Source organism: Tympanuchus pallidicinctus, unplaced genomic scaffold (genome assembly GCF_026119805.1).
Source record: "Tympanuchus pallidicinctus isolate F22 unplaced genomic scaffold, pur_lepc_1.0 scaffold16, whole genome shotgun sequence".
NCBI lineage: Eukaryota > Metazoa > Chordata > Aves > Galliformes > Phasianidae > Tympanuchus > Tympanuchus pallidicinctus.
Window position 1 is genome coordinate 30,159,759 of NW_026294679.1, and position 19,622 is coordinate 30,179,380.

Consider the following 19,622-nt stretch of genomic DNA (forward strand, 5'->3'; position numbering starts at 1 on the left):
AAAAAGGCTGTCCTACAGCATACTAATTCTCTGGTTTTCCATAAAAATTCATAGGTAGCAGTAGATACAACCATGCTTTTTATATCATGCTGTTGAACTTCATGGACTGAAGTTTTTTATTACTGCTTGCAAAAGTGAAGTTTTTTCAGGCTTTGGGTTTCAAACTGGACTCTAATTCAAATTATTTTTTAGCTAAGACTTCTGCCTGCAACATCTTTACTGTTTAGGATGTTGTTAAAAACAAGAGAAAATAGAGATTATGAGCCTCAGAGGAATGAAAGTGTTCACAGGAGCAAGCTGGACTGAGTAAACATGAAATTTAGTGTTCGCTGTCATAGACAGAGCTAAGGCTTTATCTGCCCTGTGAAAGTACTGAAGCAAACCTACAATAAAACTGAACAGTAGCAGAGATACAAGGACACCACAGCTCTCATTGACTAGAGGTAACAAAATAAAAGGCAGTAACTCAAAGTCAATGCCTCTTACTGATAGGTCCTAAAATCTCAGGGCTCTTTCAGAGTCTGTGTGAAGTTACTTCAGGAAGCCTGAGGCTGCTTCCTGAGTAAGATATTCTAATTGAAGGAAGGCTAAAGCCTGCTGTCACAGTGGACACTGACATCTTGGCAAGAATTTTTGCCCAAGCAGAAGAACAGAGACAGCTTGTCCTGTGGTGAGGGCAGACAGGACGACAGGAGCTTTCCCTCTGCTCATGAGTTGCAGCCAGGGCCACTGTCACGGCTGAAGCAACAGAACTATATGTCAGAGGAATCTCAGAAACTGTAGTCTGAGACAACTCAGTCTGTTGACTTCCCTGCGTCCTATTACACAGGAACAAGGTGCTGTTCTGTGGGCTGGGGTGCAGGTAGTGGCACTGTAGAAGCATACACCACTTTCTTAGGCATTTGCAGCAGCATTTTTTTGGTAGAAATTTAGTGAGATCACTGTCATACACAGCTGCAGCAACATTCTCCACATCAAGCTAAAAACGAACACAAAACCCACCCTATGCGTCTGTGCACACTTCTTGCTCCTGAGCTCCAGTCCTTCTGAGCCTTCCCCCTCTCCAGCTGGATCAACCAGTGCTAAACATCCAACTTCCAGTTCTCTTTCCATACACTGAAATCCTAGAGGTGAAGAATCCTGTTAATCTTAGCACTGTTCCTTGTTACACATCATATAAGTGGCAGATTTGTTCTGGCCAGACAGCAAGCACAGGGCCCTTGCTGCCTGATGCCCTGGTCCTGGTTTGAGGCAGAGTGGATGGCCCCTGATTTCACAGAGTACAGAGGCCGCCCACCTGCTTCAGTCACATTTGAAGAGTAGGAATGGGCCTTACCTTTACAGTGAATCTTACACTTCTAATGCTTCAGAACATCATACATGAGCACCAGAAACTTACTGTTTGCTTGTGAGCTCTTCAGCTTCATGTTTTTCCTTACTAGGATTTCAAAATTAAATCATGGTACCAAGTCCCTGCTCAGTAGCATAGACAGTAATCAGATGGGGAAAAAAATAAATAAATACAAAAACTTCCTGCCTTGTTTTGAGCAAGAGGCAGAAGTTTTACATAAACTTACTCCTACAAAAACCCCACTGACAAAAAATGACATGTGTTAACCTTGGTTTTCATGTCCGTTGAGTTTACATTATGTTTGCAGCAGACTTTGATTTGCTTAGTTTGGTAATGTTATTACTTCTCATTCAAGCAGTGATCCTAATACACGTCTAATCCCCAAGTCCAGTTCTTCAGCCCAGCAACATCATTGTTGTCTGAAATTGGGTTCAAGCCACTGTATAGTCAGTTTTAAGCTTGGAAACAGTAACAGGAAGACTTTGGGCAATGAATATGTGCCTAGCTCCTATAGCGAAGTCAAAATAAGAGCTTAGGTATGTTTTTCCCAATTTTATTTCAGTAATCAGACTCTTTGGCTTTTTCCAAGCCACTGAACACAAATGTGGCCCCAGTGAAAGATGGAACTCCTTGGAGATGACAACACAGGTCTTCTCTAGCTGTTTCAGCAGTGGAGGCTATGTCTATACTGAATGCAGCCCATTGATACATACAGAAATTTCAGTAAATAACTTATCAGGAAATTGGCCAATGACTACTTACAGGAACTAAAAATTTACTGGTATGTTAGAACCACTTGAAGGAACTACTTCCATTTGAAAATTGGCTCTAATGAGAGAGAAATAAGCACAACACAGCAGTCTTTCAAATCTCAGTAAGTATAAGTGCACATGCATATATAATCAAAGTTATCACAGTTGTTTAGACAAAGATGACAAAATTCTAGCCCTTCGGTCACCCTTTCTTTTAACTAACGTCATTAGTTATTGCTTATACACATCAAGGAAGATGAAGATATAAATCCTAACTTCTTTCAGTAGCCACCATGTAGCAAAGGTCATGTCAGCTCTTTAGAGTCAAAACCTTGACAGACTCCCTGAGAGTTTCCCATTACCAATTCTGTTCAACTGGCATTTTTCAAGTATTGCCCTTGTAAGTATGTTTCTTTATCAACAGCAACATAGACGTTAAGGCTGGTGCTGACAGCTTGTACCAGACCATTTGCAAAGAGATTAAAAGTGCATTAAATTATTCCCTTTTTTGTACAGCCTAGTCAAAGTATACTGCAATTACTACAACTGTTTACTTTTCAAAAGAGGAATGAGTAAGAGGAAATCAGATTGGCTCTATTTCTTCCTTTGCTCTTTTTCAGTATTTCTATGATTTATTAGCATACCATTCTTTTGCTATTCTTTCCCCATGGTGAGAAAATAGGTGTCCATAAACTCTCTATCAAACTCCCAGACTTGAGTTATGTCTAGCAAAGAGCAATTACAGATCGAAATATTGCCCCTTGCATTAAGTGAAATTTAATCTACCTACCCTTTTACTTATCAATAGTCACACAATTGAATCAGTTGAGCATTCTCTCTAACCCCATGTGCAAAAACACTGTCAGCCTACCATCAGCATGGATATAGACATGTAGCTAGAAAGACTGTAATCATACAGAACAAAAACTACATTTGACACAAAGATACTCCTAGATCTGTTGGAAAAATCAGTGCTGTTACAAAAAGCCAACCCAACCTATTCCTGACAATACCACCACAGGTTTTATTTTATTCTTATCCTAATCAGAGGAACAAGCCTTAAAATATTCCAGGTCATCTCCTTCTTAAACCAAGGGAAAAACAGCAAGTACAGCAACATAGAACCAGCCCGCCAGGCTTCTCTAACTGTGCTTGTCAGAGAGTGGTTATTTTTGCATAGCATTCAGGAAATGTGGGCTGCATCATGTTTCCAGCCAGCAAAGACGACCTCCCAGCCTTTCTTCTTCTTACCGCTGCTTCACACAGGACCTTCCTTCCCCTCCTGCAGCTGATTTTACCACCTGTTGCACTAAAGCTGGTACTCAGTCTCCACAAATATGAAGGACACACTCAATAGAAACTGTGACATCAGACAAACAGCTACGTACATACATTGCATCAGGAGCATAAGGTGCAGGTACCCAAAAGCAAACATAGACATTTGTCAACCATAATGCTCCTTACACCTCAAATTTCAAGTATTTTTTCTTCCTTGCTTACTGCTTATCACTAAGCACATCCAGTTACATACAATCTTTTTTTTCTCCCATCTAAGAGATGCTCTGTTCCTGCTGTTGCTGCCTAGCCCTCTCCATTCCTAATGCTGCGATCATTTCCATGGCAACTAATTTGAATGTCAGAAATAGAAAGCATGCAGGTTCAGGAGGTGAAAATGAGCCACACCGAGACAAACCATGAGTCTGATAAAAATCACATAGCCGTGCACCAGCAAATGCTGGAAAAAAAAAACAACCAATTTTGTCAGTTTAAATCAAGTACTTGTTACATCATCAATTAAGTTCGCCATAATATGGGGTAGTATTTTGTCAGCTGAACTGTGCTGTAGGCAGTGCAGCTACAATGTGAAACATATTGCATATGGAGCTCTCTTCCCACTGCAGGTTTAAATGAACAGAGAAAAACTCTCCCTAAAAATCAACAATGTTGAAGGAAACACACAGAAATATCCAGAAGCCTTGAAGATATTCAAAACTTGGTACAGAACAGGCATCTTTTTATTTACTCTACTTTTCAGATATGTGATCTGTGCTGATATCTCCCTGCCTTAAGGAGATAATGCATTATTTCACTCTGGGTCTATATTGCACTGTGGCCACTGAACTGTGCACTACTCTAATATATATATATGTATATATATAAATATTTTTTTTTGGAGTGAAGGCCAGGAAGCATCACCAGGAATTCAAGCTGCATGTGATCACATCTCCAAAGTGATCCCATGCTCTTGGAAAACTCATCAAGTTGAGCAGTTCAGTGCTCCATTTCATAAGAATGAATTCACAGAAACAAATTAAGCCTTAACCTTGCAGCCAGAAGGGAACTGCACTTTGCTGTTAACAAAAGTACTGCTGGTGTAGCGAACAGGAATATATGCTTGATGGAAGCTCAAGGATTCTTCAGATTTAAAGATTTTACTACAAATCACAAATAACAGCCAGAACTGCAATGGTTCATAAGAGAAATCTTCTGCATCTTTCTTCTGCAGCAGACAGCTCAGAAATGCCTTCCCAGTGGCTTAACATGGCTAAGTCACTCCTACAGCATTAAGCTAGCATATTTAATTATCCACAGAACATGCTTTTGGCATACAGCCTAATTAGGCACTTGTGGACCACTTACCATGAGATTATTTTAAATCACAGAATCAGTTGGGAAAAAGCCTGGGTAGATAAGAGATTATGATTGACCAGAATCAGCGTGAGAGAACTAAACCCTGAATTAGTCATATGAACCTAATTCCTAAGATTTGTGGCTTCCTAAATTTATTATTAGATCAACATTCATTTACCGCAACCCATAAGAGTCATTCTAAGCAGGATACAAGAACTGAAGGGGAAGCAGAACATTAAGTTCTGCTGCAGTTTGTCTTCTCATTCCTGCTTGCCTACTGACAACTGAGGAAGGAGAGCTAAATGCACAGGCTTTCTGTATTAAATCTGCACATTTGTTTGGTGTGACAGTGCCAAGAGGAAAAACACTAACCCAACAATGAAAAAGAGTAGAAGCTGCCAGGAAGGCCAAATGCCTCCAGGTGCACATCTGCTCTGGAGCACACAGGCCCACTTAGGGCTGGGCTGAGTGAACAGCATACTGCTAAAAAAAACAAAAAACAAAAAACAAACAAAAAAAAAAACAACAAAAAGAAAAAAAAAAAAAAAAAAAAAAAGCAAAAAAAAAAAAGCAAAAAAAAAAAACAGAAACAAGAAATCCCCTGAAGAAACTAAAAACAATATGTGCAACTCAAAGTCCAAGCCAACCAAAACAATAATCCAACTTGTTTCATTTGACTCAGCTAAGTCATCTCTAATATGGAAACTTCAGAAATCCGTATAGTCTGAATCCAAATCCAGTATTAATTTCTTGAGGCCAAGGAGAACACTGTGTCATAAAGGCACAGAGGGTTGCACTGAGAGAAGCATTTCCCAGCTCTCACCACCAAAATGTGTTCTGCTCTGCTGTAATTTCCCTCACAAACCTGACGTACGAGAAAGCTGCCACTTGGCACAAGAGCAGCAATGACATCAAGACACAGCATTTGACAGAACACATCACCAAAGTGAATCCATTTAACTCCAAATCTAACAGCTCGTTTAAAAGCAGGAAGACAAATCTAATAAAAGGCTGAAAGGAAGTTAATTGAGAATCAAGGAGAGGAGGATTTGTCATCTCAAATTTGAAAAACATCCAGAGGAATATATTAACTTCTCATTTTGTATCAGACTTAAGAGCCTAATTTTCATTGTGGTACGGTGGAAGAATATGCTGACACAAACAAAAGCAGTGTAAACTCACAGAAACATAACGTCTATTTAAAGCATAACATGTAAACTAGAGAGCAAGGGAACATGCTCTATGGGAAGTGCAGGCACCACACACATTTAAATACAGCAGCAATTAACGCCTAGGAATGGAAAAGAAAAACAAGTCTGGCAGCAAACTGATTCACTCAGTACTGAGAAGGAAGACAGCAAGTCTTTAATCTCCAAGTAGCTATGACTAAAACTCGTTATCTGACTTCATTTGTAAAGGAATGGAAAAATTTTCATCTTGTTCCTGTTATTGAAAGCACCAGATCAGAAGCAGCAAAACAACATCTTTAAACAGTTCACTTCCAAAGCTTGAGCTGAAATAAATTGGCAAAGTATTTTAGCTAATGGAAGAACTGGTTTTAAAATATTATTTTATTTCAGAAACATTTTAAATATAATTAAATGTTAAATTAATAGCACATTAAAGAATTTCAACTTGAGCTATTGAAGTAATGAAGCATCTGGAAGAAAATAACTGCTAAAATCTGCTGCAATGAATGAAAACTTGAACCAAGAAGAGGCCAGAGGCCATCCTGCAAGTTTGGCCTTCAGTTTCACTAAAAAGCTATTTTTTGAATTACTGGTTTTCAAATAAGGGTGTTTTGGGTTTTGTTTTTAAATTCTGATTGTCTGTAAATTAAAAAAAAAAAAAAAAAAAATCTGGGGAAAGTTAGAATCCAAAGTAATAACTTTTTTTTTTTTTTTCCAAGTACAAGGCCTAGTAAAGGCTAATTTGTTTGCATCTGCTGCAAAGGACTATAGTATTGATGACATTTTGAAACAGGGACATCACCACAGCTTTACAGTTTTATAGCTGAGAATCCTCCCTTACCCACTATTTTGTCATCTCTCCATTTGTCATCCTGGACAATGTCATCTAAGTAAATAAAGGCATAAATGATTACGAATTCACGGTTGCTTCTTATGTATGAAATTGATATACAATTAAACTCTGATAATAATTTTAATATTAACTCCTCAGTATGTTTCAGGAGACCATAAAACCACTGTTTGCTTAATGGATTTCTCCAACACCTTTGAACTTTTGCCACTGACATGCACCACCTCAGGGAAGTCTCAAAGTCTTGTTTTGACTGCCTGGCTGATCATGAATTGAAAAGTGAAAGACAGCAAGACAGTCTTAATGATTTTGATGAGCTGTCCCCAAGTAACAGATATAACCCATCTTACATTCTCTTCACATCACATATTTAAAAAAGAAAAAAAAGAAAAGAAAGAAGACTGAAAAGATAGTAACCAAAGAGAGCAGCTTCCCTGTAGTCTTCCATTTCAGCATGTTTCTGAATGTTGGAAGGCATGTGTATTCTGTCCCCTATACACACACACACCTTGCAGAAGCCTGGTAAGACCATCCCCTTTCATCTACACTGGTTGCTCACAAAGTAATGCCTCCTATTTATTTCCATAGAAACTACAACAGGTACAAAGAGTACAATAACATTACTCGCTAGAACAAATTCTCAGCTACAAAACACTGTTTTCAACATAGTCACCATCAGTGACAATGCATTTTTACCAGCAATAAACACGAGCCTGCATGCCACGCTCTCCAAAACCTGCACCAGCAGAGGTGACCCACCGCCATCCATCACTGCTGAAATGCACCACCCACTGCCTCACTGTGATCAAATCTACTTTTCCATAAATGTTCAGCAAACATTGATGACTGCCAATCGGTCACTTTTTCTGCATGGACAAACTCAATTCCACACCTTTGCTCCATATGCACTTCCACGTCAGACATGATTCTGTTAGACTGCCCCTCTGTCATACAGTAACAAAACATAAGGGAATATTGTCAGGAAGATTTAACTTCTACTGCAATACCACTAACATCTACCTCCTATGTTGCGGGTCTACGTAAGATAATAAAAAGTATTACTTTCAGAGCAGCCCTTGTAGATCACGCTGACAACTCTCCAGCTCAAAGTATTTTCTTCTGAGTTGAATTCCATTTCAGGGCACTTCCTCTCAGCAAGCCTCCTTGCTTTTGAGGTCACATAAATTATGTTCAATTTCTATTTAAAGACAGACATGGTGTCTTTTCCCATTTAATTAATAAATCTGTGTACAGGCAATTGTATGTATTTTTTTTCCTTCAGTTCACAGATTATTTTCCCTGTAGAAAGCTTGTGCACTGCAGATGTGAAGACAGCACATAAAGCACAGGCCTCCTTAGTATTGTTCTTAATTCTGTGTATTTGTTCTAATGAGTATGACGTTTTGCAAGGCGTAGGAAACAACTTGATTGGTACATAGCCTAATTGCACATCTATATTCTGCTGTCTGGGAAATCTTGGTTTTGCATCTAACCCTTTGTTCATCTCCTTTGAGTCATTATATCCCATACTCTGAACCAAACACACAAAAGCCCTAGTTGTAACCATACTCTGCTTTTTCTTCTGGTTGTGTCTGTGACCTCAACAGCAGTGAAAATAACCTCTAGTATTAACATAAATTATTTGTACTCTGTGTGCTTAAAATAGCCTCTTGACCAGTCAATAAATCATACCTGACAGAGAGAAGAAAAATTAAACTTAGAAGAAACCTGTGGAAATATCACACCTTCCTCTTTAAAGGCAGACAGTGTGCCAGTTTCAGTTTGAGGCTTCCAAGTAGGGCAATTAATACGTAAAACCAGAGTGGCTGAGCCAAGTGAAAGGTCAGATGTCCTTGAAAGACTATGATGAAAGAGGATGAGAAAAAAAAAAAAGGGGGGGGGGAGAGAAGGGAGAAGCCAGGTCAAATCCAGCAAAATATCACTGGAAAACAGCATGCAGAGCAGCGTGTAGAAGCCAAAGCCTGACAGCAGGCACAGCGCAGTCTAAGCAGCGCAAGGCAGGGGGCCATCCTGGCTGTTGCGTTCTGAGACTTACTTTGGGAAATTTCAGCATAGCAGAAATAGATTTGCTTTTAGATTTGCTTTGATCTAATTAAAAAAAAAAACAGCTTAAGAACAACTCCAGTGGCCTTGAGCAATCATAGTTCCACAAGCTAGGGGAGTGTAATACCATCTCACACTAGATCCTTCAATGAGACTGTTATAGCCTCTCTTCTGAATGAACAGGTGAAACAGATCATTTCAGCTTTTGAAATAGGCCAAGTTCTTCAGCTGATGCCTTAACTGTATTGCAGAGTAAATATTACCACATCAGGAGTCAGTGGACAGTCTTATGAGAGGTCTACACTGTCCATCTAGAAAGAAAGATTCATCACTGATCATTGTTGGTAATTTCTCTGAAAAGGCTGTTGCAAAGGCACAGTTTTTAGCTACTTGATAGCTTGATTTAGACAGTGCTTTGGCTGAGCTCCCAGCTACTTGCTGTCCTGCCAAGGTCTTAAGATGTACTACCATTTGATCGGCATTGGACAAAGGGTGGCTTCTCCCAAAAGGTAAGTTATAAGCTGGCACTCCAAGATGGAACAAGACAGAAAAAAAAAGAAAAGCTCCAAGCTACTCAAAAGGCATAAAAATTATAGAACAAGCCAAAACAGAGCAAAGGGGCACAAACTGATTTCCCAGAAGCCCTAAAGCAAGGCCTGGAGACTTGTCAGAAAGTTAAGGCATGATCTGTAAATAACAATTAAATTTATTCAAAAGTGAAACAGTTGTGTGTAAGCAATTACAAACAACACCTGTTTTGAAACCAGGTATGAGTTTTTCTTATTGAGAATGAACCAAAAAAATCAACCAATCATCCAACCAAAAAGCTCACAAGATAGTTTCTATTTCAAATCAGATGATGAGCCAATAAACAGATATGCATGTGGCATTTATAGCTCCATGTTTATTTACACATTATAACACAGCACTTAAAATAGCAGTTACCACAAAATACATAAAAGCAGAAAAATTTTCCAGGTTCAAGGACATGAATCTCGCAACCAAGACATAATTTTTTTTCCCTAGAAATATGAAAAACTTGCATAAAAATATTTCACACTCTTCCATACATCTTCTTCTATATTTATTTTACTTTCACTTCTATATCTGTTAGCATACTGTCTGTTCTACTATGTTATCTTCTATACTCAGGTACATGCTTCCAAATTCAATTTACCTGAAGAGCTGTAGTTCATCTTTCTTTAATATAAAGGCAAAATATTTATTTTTTTAATCTGAAGACATCACTAACTCTTCTCAAAACATACACATTAAGCAGAGGTTTCTTATCACAGAATAGTAAGGAAAGATTGTTCTATTAAGAGCATGATAGCCCTTCTATGCTATAAGCTCAAGCAGTATTTTAGTTAAGTATTGCCTCATGGAAGATCCCTGACCAGCTCTGTAGAAGATAACTTAGCTTCTGCTGAAGTTTTCATTCTAGGCACAACAGTGGGAAGCTCCATATCTTCATTTGATTTCACAGACTCCTTAGTGCTACAGTCCTGATTTTTCATGGCTTTTTCTGTTTTGTTTTGGTGTGGAGGATTATTTCATCCCTCTTTTTCATTGCATCAGAGGCAACTTCTCCATGATCTTGATGACATACAAGTCAATTAAGAAATCTAGGCCGGTATTACACTCAAAGTACAGTAGTTTGGGTTAACATGATGTTTCTCTCCTAACAATAGATACTCCCACTCATCTCCAGATGCCCTTAATGCACTGCATGAAAGTTTACTTGGGAAAGGAGGAAAAGCCTTTAGCAGAACACATGCGCATGAAAAGTCTTTTTGTCTTGTTGTGTTTAATATTCAGGAGCAGTAGGCAGATTTCTGCACCCTCCTAGAGAAAGATGCAAACTGCAATTAGATCTTGCACGTGCATTGGGATCCCTCAGCTTATCAGACAGATGTCTGTTCTTGTTTGGCATCTGATGCCATTTTGTTATCTGCCAGAAGGTTTTTGAATGGTGAAGGAGCAACCAGTTCAAGGTTTATCACTGCCTGAACACTGGCTGTTAGTCATAAAGTCAGCAAACACATCTATCCCACAAGTCCAACCACTTAAATGGATTCATGAAGGGTTATACGCAACAGAAGTAATTTCAGGCACTGATCTGAACCCTACCTGTGCTACCGTTGCAATATTCCCATGTCAAATTCCTTACTAGAAAGTGTTACAACACTTGGGAGCTAGGGAGACTTCTTCCTACATACTCTGGTCACAACGTAGCCAAAGCAGATGGTAAGTGTAATCCTGGCAATAAACATTGCTAAGCACAAGCAGTTACTCAGGGGCATGCTCTGTGTATGAGTATTATCTATCTCCTGCACATCTGCTCCTACGCTAATTCATCATCACGATCCCTTTGTCTCAAAGTATGCATGGTTTGGAGATGACCTCTCCCAAAACACACTACCAACAGTAGTCAAGAGCCACATGCAATTTTCTTTGACAGAATAGGCTGAGTCACAAGTTGCAAAGCCTTCCCAAACTGTACCTTGCTTAATTCCCTAGATGCCTAAAATTTGCTGTGTAATTCCTTCTTCAGCTTTCATGTTCCCCATATGCAGTCTCTAAAGCAAGTAACAAGCAATTTCAGACCTTGCTGAAAAGACAGAGCAGTGACATGGATGGCCTCTGTGGGCTGCAGCTGGTAAGTGTTCCAAGACTGCTGGGGGAGAGACAACAGCCCTGCAATGAACTTGGAAATGATCCACATGGGGCTGCTGTTCCCCATGCACCACCAGGTTGTGTGTCCCTCCTGAGGTCCTACGGTAGAGAATTCTACCCAGCATTCCATAGAATAAGAGATACAAGGATATGGATATACACCAAGGACTCCTGAAAAAGGACCATATGACTAGAGACTAGAAATAGAGATTATACATCCCACTATGTGAGTGCAGATCAAGGACAATTTGGGGAGGAAGGATACACAATGTCAAATAGCACTGCTAATCTGAAGGTTCTTCTCCTTTCTGACTTCTCTGTCTATTTTTATATACCTATTTCTATTAGCTAGTGAGCTCACAGCACAGTTCATATAAAACTCGTGTGGCTTGCAAGCAAGGACACAGTGCCTGCTGCTTCACGTAAACTGAAGGTCAATCTGCACTGAGGTGAAGCAGTGTGACACTGTTAATACACGGTATTTTTTAATTTTACCCTTAAGAGCACAACCAAAAAGACCCCACGAGCATCAAAATCAGTTAAAGTATATGAAAATTTCTAAAAATCCTTCATAATCTGCTTTCTCTTTTTTTTCCCTTCAGCAAGGAAAAAAAAAAAAATCAATAAATTACTGTCTCAGAATTAAAGAGACAAAGTACACTAAATCAGAGCAGGTGAGGAAAAAGAAGCAGAATAGTAGAATCAACTGAGAACTTGCTGTCAACAGCAAACATGAAGTTTCATTCTGAATTTAGCACAAGCAGCTGAACAGGACATTGTAGGAACTGTTGACAGCCCCAGAGCATCCTACCAATGAACCATACCATACTGATGCTATTCCCTTATTACACTCACTGATTCAGGACAATTTGGCCCAGTGACAACATGAAAGTATGTGGTCCACACCTGGGTAGTAGCCTCTTATGCTTGTTTCTCCAAATGAAAGTAAACATGTACCAAAATCTCTTTGAACCAAACTAGTAGGAGGGAACTTGAAGACAAGCAGGGAGTGATCTGCAAAACTGCACTGCTGCTCAGGAACAAAGCACAGAGGCAGTGCCTCAGGCTGAACAAGCATGTAATCTGAACACAGCTGAGAAGTTCATACAAAGCCCACTATAGTTCCAGAGCTCTGTCTGCCAGCATCTTGTGTGTTCTGCAGCTGCAGCCTGCTTTCCCTGAAATGTCACAGCACATTGGGATATTCTGGCCAGCCCTTCGTTGTTATCTCTTGAACAACTCAACAGAGATAGAAGCTTCACAGCCCCTGATACTCTCTCTTTCCTCCCTACGCTTTTGTTAATAACACTAATCTTACAGGACAAGGTATCCGTTCTCAAGCTGTTGTTTCTAACTTTGATGTAGCATGGCATAACTTCAGCAGCTCTGGCACAGGTCACCATCCATTGCAAAACTGCTAGAGCAACCATGGGGTGGCCTGACAGAGGGAAACAAGGGCTGGAAATGATTTCACAGCAGGTACACAGCTACTCTGCCACTAATGTAACACATACCCCCATTCAAGTCATTTGGGGATCCAACTGACTGCTGAAGCAATGGAAGCTCGCTGAGATGGATAACAGCCATATAAATAACCTCACAATTTCAACACCAGTCCTACCCAGTCATTTACAGTTACTCTGTTTCCCATTATTTACCTTAAATGAGCAGCTAAGCACTTGAGAAGACCTGCAGTGTGGCTTCCAAGGCGAAAATACAAAGGAGAAGCACAAAGGGAAGCAGCAGCCTCGTTGAGCCCCTCACCCTCCAGAGTCACAACGGTCAGTACCTTGCTTATAATGGGCTGTGTATTATCAACAGAAGTAACAAATCCTCAATTAGACTTGAAAGACTAGGAAACAACCTTGCTGAAGGATCAATGGCCTGTACTCCTGGCTAGGAAAGGGAAATACTTGCATATAATTCAATGATGAAATAGCAAAAAGACATCTGACATAATAAAGTAAGAAGGAAAACAAAGTATTTGAAGAGAAGTGACAATCTGTTGCTGTATTTCACTTTCAGTTCACTCAATTTTTTGCTTATCTGTTCACAAATGTTTGATATAAATGATATAATACAAACTGCACTATGACATCTTTTTCTACTAGCTCTTCCATTAGCAACATCTGTATGATTCTTGTCAAGCTCTGATTCACAGTGACACCAAAACATACCGTTGGGAAAATCATACTCCTTATGCTAACCAATCACACCAAAGTATTGAATAATCTATCTAGAGCAGTTGGTCAGAAGCACTCTTTTGAGCATTAAGGTAATACTAAGCGTTGAATCAGTTATGTCTTATGGCCTCCCGCTGGCACAGAGGCCATCCTTGGAACAAGATGTGAGTACAGTTAAAGAAGCAGAAGTGACAGAGTCATACGGTTCTATAATTAACATACTTCCCTAAAATCTGAATTGGAATTCAACAACTCTATACTCATGTCACCTTTGCTACCTCAACTCAGCCTAGAGTAACAACATATCCATTTCTAACAGTGTCTGTCAGCTCTCATTATTCAGACTCAGAAGAACCTGCTGGCTTCCTGCAATCTTACCTCAAACCAAGAATATGATGCCCTTCTAAAGGACAGGATCAAGTCATAGTAACTGCAGTTTGAAGGCTTTCTTGCCCCTTAGCATTTCGCTGTAAAAATGAGTCCATGAGAATTAAGAAGCTTAACTGAAAACATTTCTGAGGTCCTCTAATATGTGGAAGCAAAAATAAAGAAAGCGTTTCTAGATTATGAATATGATGCCAGTGACAGATTCAAGTTTCAGATGCAGTAATGCCTATGATTTAGAGCCTATTGCAGCAGTACAGCTACACAAAAGCCAGCAAGACTTGGAAAGACAGTCTTCATTCTGCAGGCTCTGAAGCCCAAGCTGAAAGAAAACTGTCCCTAGGACACAATGACAGTCAGTGGTGAAAATCAGATTAAAATTGAGCTCTCTCAGTCAGTGCCCAGCTTAGTCAACCACTTTGTCAGAAAAACACATGAGGCTGCTTCACCAAATCTGTGCAGCGGGACCGGCTGATTCAACATAGAAGCCTTTGCTTTGGGGATAATTGCAGAATTGCTTTGTTTTGTCTTCCTATGTAAATCTGCCATATGGGCCTCTGTTACGGTAATGAGAGAAAAAGTTGAGTTTGATAATTCTTAGTTTTAGAAAGAGATTAAAGTCTGGCAGCTGGCAAGTATGAAGCAAAGAAATTCAATCTAGCATGCCCAGCTGCACTGTGGAAGTAGGATGAGCCAAAACAGACACTCTGCAGACAGGGAAAGCTTGCACAGGAATTGCCAGAAGTGCTCAGGTACAGAATGACACATAAGATTAAGGAAAAAGAACAGAAAAATTAAAGAGGCCTTTTCAAAAGGTGGTAAAAGGCTGAGATAGGAAGATAGCAGTAATGGCACACATAAAGAAAATGAGGAGACATAAAAGAAGATCATCTTTGTAACTATGGATAGTCATTAGAAGTTTGCTAGCATGAGAGAACACCCCACAGTTCTGCTCTCCAACCAATCTTCATAACAGTATACCCTGTGCAGTGTTCGGTGTAACTTCAAGTGGAGATATTTAAGAGTTCCAGAAAGGATGCAAGACTTCTGCAAGTAAAGATCCAACCAATCAGTGGGTAGTAAAGGTGGAAGGTCAATTTTGAGGACGATATTAAAAGTGGAAGACATACAAGATTTAGGATCGCCATGATAATAGTATAATACCTTTTTTAATACAGGTACATGAACTATATATATATACACATGCATACATGTAACATATTAAATGCATACACACACATATATAGACGTACTAAGTGTTCTTGCTTCAGTTTATTCTATAATCATACAGACCCAACTCCCATGTAGTCAATTCTAAATTACGGTACACTGGATAAAGTAAAATTAGATTTTTACCCTTGGAATAATTAGCTAAATCCTGCATTCACTTAAGCTGGGCCACAGTATGCAAATGTAGAACCACCACAGTGCCCCACAGACAACAATGTACTATCAGAAAACAGTAGTTCTTAGTCCATTGCCGACCAAACCGGTTATTAAATTATAATTGAAACAGAGCAAGAGCTTCTAACCACAGGTAGAACACAGTGTGGAACAATCATCAATATTACTATAAATCAAGATAGCCAGCTAAGTGGGTAGACTACTTTTTTTCCAAATGCTGTAAAGCTATGGAAGAACCAATACGAAGATTTTTTTCTTACATATTTCTTAGTTGTTAACTGGGAATTTGTATTCTACTCTGTTTTTACAACAACTAAGACAACACTCAGTGCCATATAGCTTGGGCAGCAGACACTCTTACGGTTTCAGAGTTCCAGACAGCAAAAAGTACAAAGCCGGGGGTCAACTTCCCAGGAAATCAGGCCTATAAAACCTATTGCTACTTTAAAAAACAGAAAATTATTTAAAATTAATTTACATAAAAATGAAATGATTGCTGGAACTGGAAATGTGGAAAGTACTTCAGAGAAGGCTGCTCTGAGAACGTTCATGCTCACACTCAAACTTTCAGACGAATCCTGCCATCCAGAAACAGCAGGATAAATAAAGTGTGCATGTACCAAATGCGTACATGAACTCACTAACACTTAACTATATACAGTTATATACATGGTATACCCCATATTCGTAAAGAGAGATGTCAGAAATGTAGTACGAAAAATACAGAAGTCATTCCCCTCCCACCTTCACTTTTTCAAAGTAAGTCTCTTTAAAAAATATATATGTAACATTCACTGATGCATTTGCAGCAGTTACTGTTGACAGAATTTGACCCTCACTTCTTTCTTTTAAGTCATCCCTGAGACTGTTTCTAATGGTGTGCTTCACTGAATTTCACTTCGAGGTGTAATAACAGCTTTCCATCTACGATCCAAACTGTAAACTTTTTGCCCAAACGGAAAACAGAATTTTAGGCAATGAAAAGTTAAGGCAACAGTACATTCTAGCCTCAATCAACCATATAAATAAATAATTATTTTAAAAAGCCAGGACAAGCGAGAAAAGAAGTCCTCTGCTGTGCTCTATATGCGGGATCCAGAACCTCTGATATTTTACCCAGCTCATGAAGTTAGGCAAAAAATGATTCTTACCTCATGTGGGTTGTCCAGAAAGAAAAAAATAGCTCCTTCCTGATTTCAATAAACTCCAGGTCCCTTAAAGGAACTGAACATTTGGTTGAAACCAAGAAATTTCTTGTTCTCTGGAACTCCTTCAGGACCAGTAAGGTTGAGAATTGCTCCTCGCCCTAGAATAAGCCTTGTCCTGAAATGTGTGTTTTTCTTTAGGGAATCTGATACCTATTAAGGCACACACATAAAAGCTTAATGAGTAATACATCTCTAAAATCAACTAACGAATGTATCTAATTTTAGTCACTAGGCTGACAAAGTGAGCTGAAAAGTTTCTTTGATGAAATTATCAGTAATTGTTCTATCTACCGCTCTTTGTGGATGTGCTTCACTTTGTTGCAGAATAATCCATTATATTTACGGGAAGAAAGGACTGGTTCATTAAACAGCTAAGGAGGTGACAGTAATGAGCTGGATCTTCTTGCCTGTTAAACTGATCCACAGAAAATACCGTTGTCAAATCAAAATAGCAATTATAAAAGGAGAGCAATGAACGAGAGGAAATGCTAAGAACTCTAACGGCCTTCCAGAACAAAGCAACATTCTGCTTCTCTTAAACACTGGCCTAAGAATGATCCCCTCAGGCTTAGTTGCCATTGGATTCTAATTTATCTGCTTGCAAGTAAAACCCCAAAAGAACAAAAGAATATTCTATTCTTGGGATGCACTTGTTGGAATTTAAACTGTTTCTCTATGAATATCTATTCACTTAAAAATCATAAAGAAGAAGAAAGCCACCATCTGAAAACTCTGTAAAATGTAGGTGAAGGTATTTCTCAAGACAAGTGAATTTGCTCAATCCAGTCTTCGAAGACAAAGCTTTCTCACTTTAGGAACAGTACCGCTTTGTGGGAAACATTCAGGTGCAAGCAGAAAAGAAGCAAAATCGATCTTGATGACACTCCTGAAACACAAGCCTCTAGCTATAATCCAGTGCTCCAGCACTCCACCACTGACATGCCGCTCTGCACTGTTCTGCAACTATTCAGACACAGCTGTTGTATAGATGAAGACATGGTCACAAAGAACCTGCTACCTTGTTGTAATGCTATAATGGGATGATAATAGCAAGGTAGCAAAGTCTTTGGCTGCAGCAAATGAGAACAAGACCAAAAGCAACAGATAAAGAAATCAATGAAAAAAACTGCTTACTTTTGGAAGGCCTCAAGTAGGCACGGATCTCCAGCAAAAAACCCTCACCCACCCTGCCAACCCTTAAATGAGGTCTGTAAGGGGTGGATCCTGGCTCCAGTCCTTCTACTCACTCAACTGCATTGCTTGCACCTGAGTTCCCATGGGTTGGCCCTGCCTTCCCACCAGGTGCTCCATCACTTCTCCAGGCCATGATTTAGCATTTCCACTACACTTGTCTCATAATTATGAGAAACACATGAAACGATATTAGTCAGAGGACTCAAAGAGTTTTCCCTAGGTATTTGATTTTGGAAGCACTGGTAGCAATTTCTCTGCAGGACCCCCTCTTCTGTTTGCTCTCTGTCAGCAGCAGCTGGGGAATTCTCTTCTGCATGCTGTGCTGCAGTGTGTGTGAACAAACCACCTATTTCCCCAAAAATAAGTGTTCCAAAGTAAACTGCACTGGTAAACTGCTGGGTTCACGACCATGAAGTAGCACGTGACATGTAACTTTTGTAAACTGGTGTACAATACAGTCCCAGCAATTAGATTTTAGGCATAGACTGTATCTTTTACTCTCAGAACTTTGATCAGTTGCTCAGTTCAGACCCAAAACGGTCCATACAAAATTGCAGTTGTCATAATCTCTCAAAACTTCCAGTGTTACATTTGCTTCTAAAAAGTTGAAAAACTAAAATTTTTTTTTTTTTTTTTTTTTTTTTTTTGTGGCAATGTGAAGCTTACAAGGATCTGGTGACTTCATTCTCTTTCAGGAGAGTTGCCAAGCACCTGTATTTGATTTGCTCCCAAACATAGTGGAAGCAGCAGAACAGGAGTTCGTCTTCAGAGTGAAATTGGTCGGCACAATGCAGAGGCTGCTCCTTTAATGCCAAGTGACACTAAAACCCAGTGAATTAGGTGCTCAGAGCACCTTCTCTGCGCAGGTGGGTTGGCAGGTGGCAAAGTAGCCTTCCAGCAGTTCTTACACCATCATTTCTCCCCAGTAGATACAGCTACTTACACATTTCATCTTCCAGTCCTTCCAATCATATTCAAGTGCAACGTGTAAATGAAAACGTTTGTTTAAGCGCCTTTCTTAAGAAAGATGAAATTAAAAATTTTCACTCAAAAAGACACAAAGCCTCTAATCCTCTCCACTAACCCAGTGTTAGAATAAAGCTTAGTTAAACAAATGCAGTAATTTTCTTAATCAGTCAGCACTTCAGAAAGACAGATGCTTCTGTTTATGTTGGTCTGTTATCAAGTCCTTTGGTGTCTGAATAATCCTTATACCTATCCTGAAACTCCATTAACATACATTTCTTCTACATTGTTCTGCCTTCCGTGACAGATAGTGCAAGTATGTTTTGTTTGGTTGGTTTGCTTATCCATTTTGGCCTTGAAAATCACAGTATTCTGTGCATTTCCTGTATCTTTTTATTCATCGAAAATTAGGAATAATTACACTACATTTGAAAATCAGAAGCTGTGTAAGAACTAATTCTACAGTCTTGAAGCTCTCACAAGAAAACCATTTCTGTAATTGGATTTTATTCAAGAAATGCTGTCTGTTACACAGAGCTTTGTAGAGAAAACATGCAAACTGAATATTAACTCAATTGCTGGATCTCTGAAGGTTTTGAGCTTGAATATGCTCTTTGACTGTTGAAGGTAATATATATATATATATATAATCCCTCCCACTTTGTTCATTTTTTGTTGTTATTTTCATTATTTAAATGAGCATGGAGTCCCAGCGAAAATTACCGAGGAGTCAGGGGAAACTAAACGCAATTAAGCTCAGTGTAATAAA

General features: G+C 39.3%; 1 long non-coding RNA gene across 3 annotated transcripts; it reads right to left on the reverse strand.

Annotated features, from left to right (window-relative positions):
- Positions 1 to 1,008: 1,008 nt before the first annotated feature.
- Positions 1,009 to 17,927, reverse strand: LOC128077957 (uncharacterized). Of its 3 annotated transcripts, none has more exons than XR_008205232.1 (3): positions 17,828 to 17,927; positions 16,637 to 16,843; positions 1,009 to 1,124 (listed from the first exon to the last, which is right to left on the reverse strand). It is a non-coding gene; the product is annotated as an uncharacterized LOC128077957 (long non-coding RNA). The 3 variants fall into 3 exon arrangements; XR_008205233.1 differs by lacking the exon at positions 1,009 to 1,124 and adding an exon at positions 9,740 to 10,683; XR_008205234.1 differs by lacking the exon at positions 1,009 to 1,124 and adding an exon at positions 16,008 to 16,063.
- Positions 17,928 to 19,622: the final 1,695 nt, after the last annotated feature.